This window comes from Ursus arctos, unplaced genomic scaffold (genome assembly GCF_023065955.2).
Source record: "Ursus arctos isolate Adak ecotype North America unplaced genomic scaffold, UrsArc2.0 scaffold_31, whole genome shotgun sequence".
NCBI lineage: Eukaryota > Metazoa > Chordata > Mammalia > Carnivora > Ursidae > Ursus > Ursus arctos.
In genome coordinates, this window is record NW_026622997.1 from 12,533,783 (window position 1) to 12,538,139 (window position 4,357).

The following is a 4,357-nucleotide window of genomic DNA, read 5'->3' on the forward strand; positions in this document are numbered from 1 at the left end:
TTCTGCATTGGCTGGGAGGGAAGGCCCACGCCCACAAACGTCCCCAGCTATTGGCTGAACGCAAGGGGGCGTGGAAAACGAGCCTGCGCTCAGGAGGCGGGGTCAAGGTAAGGGGCGAGGCGGAAAGATGGGTGTGACACTGGTGGAGAGGTGGTGGCAAATGGCTCTGTGAGTTCTTGGAGCTCCTGAGGGCGTATTGCCATAACGGGCTTTGATGTCTGCCAACTTATAGACAGCAGGCTGTTGTCCTGGCTGGCAGAATTAACTGGTTAGCTGATTTGACATGCTAAGAGACTTTATGCATAATTGGAATTGAGATTTACCTTAGCTTGGCTTGGGAATCTGTGAATTTGAACAAATTGAATAGCAAAGAATTCACAATCTATTAGGAGTTTCTAACAGGGTGTTATTCATGGGAATTTTTTATCGTATTGGAAAAACAAATTTTTCTACATTCAATCTACAGCTCAATAGTAGCAGTAGCATTAAAATTTAAAAATTATTTATAGAGCACTGGGTAGGTTAGATACCATCAAGCAATTCCTGTGCCCCACGAAAATCGGCCATTAATAGTTTTAATGATCTTTATTTGCAATACCACAAAGATAAAGTAGTGATGTAAATTATGTAGTTTTTGTCATGTAAATAAGCAATGCACGTAACATTTTCCCTCTGAGCTGTTACATGCTTACATCTTTAAAGTAGAAAATGGGTAGTGTTTGTTGAAGCCTGGACTACTTCTAGAAGATTTCTGGAAAAAATGCTTTCCACATTAAAAAGTAAATAAACAAAATGTGTATTAGTCTTAGAGAAATGGAAAAGAAGTACTACAAGGTAGTTGACTACTAATTCAGAAATATGGAAGTTTCATAGGGAAATACTGTCCCTTCCTTACTCCCAAATAATGAGTTAACACTGGCAGCAGAATTAAATGTAAGGAAAAGGAAATTTGGCCAAATCAACATAAACAAAATACAAAGGAAATTCCAGTGTAAGTGGATTGTTGCGCATTGATATTCTATTTTCCATATACAGAGACTTGAATCACTATTTCATTGGCCTTCAAAAAGGCCAGTTCTTTGAGAAAACTCACCTATCTATTTTCAGTGTTTAGGTTCAGTTTCTGCTTATAATAAAACATTTTTAAAAATTCCATAGTTCTGTAATTCCAGTGGATGGTATATTTAAAATAAGACTTGACCTGAACTGTGATTTGAGTTCCAGGATAAAAAAAATAACTGGATGGACGTTCCCCTAAATGATAGAAGTGATAGTTTGGGGGAGTAAGATTGGATAAATGGATAGAATATCACCTTCTAACTTATGCAGTTTAAATTATTGCAGATAGATTTTGTAATTAAAAAGAAAATTTGTCTTAATGTAGATAGAAGCTTCTTCCCTTCAAGCCCTGAAGTTTTTTAATACTGAATTTCTTTTTATTTTCTGGTATTCCTACTTTTGTTGTGGATGTTCACAAATGAGGGGGGAGAAAATTGGTTAGCCACTGCAGTGCTTCTGAAGTGAAAGGGAAGGGAAGTGGTGCCACATAAAAGAGGCAAATTTATGGGGCGCCCGGGTGGCTCAGTCGTTAAGCGTCTGCCTTCCACTCAGGTCATGATCCCAGGCAGGGTCCTGGGATCTGATCGAGCCCCGCATTGGACTCCCTGCTCAGTGGGACGCCTGCTTCTCCCTCTCCCACTCCTCTTGCTTGTGTTCCCTCTCTGTCTCTCTCTCTGTGTCAAATAAATAAAATAAAATCTTAAAAAAAAAAGAGAGAGACAAATTTAAACTGGAGTCCAGGAAACAGAGTTTCTATATTCTATTCAGCACTAACTGGTTGTGTCACTGTAGGCAGGCAATTAGCCCTTAAGACTCAGTTTTCCCAAATATAACCCCACTGGGTTTGGATTCTATCTGGTTCCTTTTGGTGTTGACATTATATCTTCCAGTGTTTAAGATGAGCACACATATTTCATTTTTTGCCTTAAAGTTAACATGCATTTTTGTGTACTTTTGCCTTAAAGTGAATATGTGTTTTTGTACAACTAATGTAATTTTGTAATTGTAATTTTGAAATGTAACTGCACCACTGAAGTAATCTTGTATAGTTGGCTGGAAAGCCTTTTGTTGTGGCCAATTGTGATATATAAATACCATGACTTGCTTGTTTTATTTTATTTATTTATTTTTTAAAGATTTTATTTATTTATTTGACAGAGAGAGACAGCCAGCGAGAGAGGGAACACAGGCAGGGGGAGTGGGAGAGGAAGAAGCAGGCTCCCAGCGGAGGAGTGTTATTTTATACGATAAAAATCCCCCGTGAATAACACCCCTTTTTTTTTTTTAAGAGAAAGAGCATGCATGCATGCACGTGCGCATGCCTGTGTAAGCAGGGGGTGGGAGCAGAGGGAGAGGGAGAGAGGGAATCCCAAGCAGGCTCCATGATGAGCCCAGAGCTCCATGCAGGATTTGATCTCATGACCCTGAGATCATGACCTGAGCAGAAATCAGGAGTCAGATACTTAACCAACTGAGCCACCCAGGCGCCCCCCAGTATAGTTTTTTCTTTTTTTTAAAGGACCCAGCATTTTGATTTTGCAGTGGGCCCCATGACTTGTATAGTCAGTCATGCATGTAAAGCTTGTTACCTTTGCTTTTGAGTTTAATAGACTAAGAAGATTCCAAGAAGCATTTGAGGTTTGGACATTCCGTATCCAGTGCTCGAATATATCTTTAATAAATGCAGATCTGTTTCAGAAACTTCAACATGATCTAGCATGGCTGCCTGTGTACCCTCCTTATTTGCTTCCTCGGGGAACCCAGAGGGAAACTAATCCTTGCTGAGCACTATTGTGTGTGTTCAGTGTGTTAGCATAATTTATATCATTTAATCTCTACAACAATAATAGGAGATGTGTGACCCTCCAGGTATGATTCGAGTCAGGACATTTGGATGCAAACAACAGTATCTACTCTGATTAATTTAAGAAGAGGCAGGGAATACAGGAAAGGATTTTAGGAAGTTCACAATAATGTTAGGCTGGAGGCTAGAGAAATAATCTCAAACCTAGGGTTCCAAAACCAAGTTGGAAAATTGGCCTGTTAGCAAACTTCTACCACTTATGTCATGGCTACAAAGTACAAACACCAGAAATTAGATGTTACTGCAGCTACTACTGCTACCAGTGCCAATGCCACTTCTGCCTCAGGAACGTGACCTTCAAATCATTGGGAAACTTATCTTTCATCATTACCTGTGGAAGCTGGATGCCTGGGCTACCGGCTTTTCCCCCAGAAGCAGCAGTTCTGATTGGCAGAACTTAGTCACTTGCTTGTGTCCAGGCTGTAAATTAATCCTGGAAATTGAATTTTGACTTCCATATTCAAGGGGAATTGATTATATCTTTATCTCTAGTACCATGACTAAATGATCAAATTAACGGAGGTGGTCATTATACAGTGCTTATCTGCTCTGCATTGTAGGAACAATACAACTGTAAAAATGTATAATTATCAAAAACTAGAACTATTTGTATAACTATCAAAAGTGGGGAAATAAGATGAAGAACATATGGAAATGAAACTAGCTTGCTGATTGCCCTCTTGGTGTTGATTAGAAGAAAAAAGCTGTTATTTCACATTAGGTGCTGAAGGAGCAGGAGGGAAGGAGAAAGAAAAGATTTCTAGCAAATTCCAATATTGTTTATAATAGGTAAGCGATAGGCAGTATTCCAAAGGGAGGATTTGGTTATTATGTAAAGGTATTATTCTAAAGGTAACCTTAGAGCAAAAACATAAACTTTCCTAAACACCAAAAGAAAGAGAGAATGCAAGCAAATAAACCAGACCATGTATGTGGATGACTGTATGTCTGCCTGTACCCATATGACAGAACTGAGGCCAAGTGTATGGATTATATTAATAAATATGTAGGTTTAATTCATCTATAAAAGAAAATTACTTTTTTTAAGATTTCATTTATTTATTAGAGGAGAGAATGTGTGCATGAGCAAGGAGGGGAGACAGAGGGAAAGGAAGAAGCAGATTCCCTGCTGAGGAATCTGACCCCTGACACAGGGCTCTATCCCAGGATCCTGAGATCATAACCTGAGCCAAAGACAGACGTGTAACTGACCGAGCCACCCAGGTGCCCCAAAAAGGATTTTAGAATTTGCTAACAAAGCAAAATTCACATTATGTTGTTTATAAGAGCACACCCAGAACAGCACAAAGGGCACTTTATAATGCTAAAGGCTACAAGATGGGATAAAGATAAAATAGTGATTAATGTTATATGCCCAAAAACATGACAAAGTTTTCGCCCAAGCAGATACGACAGGAGATGGCAGGAGAAGTA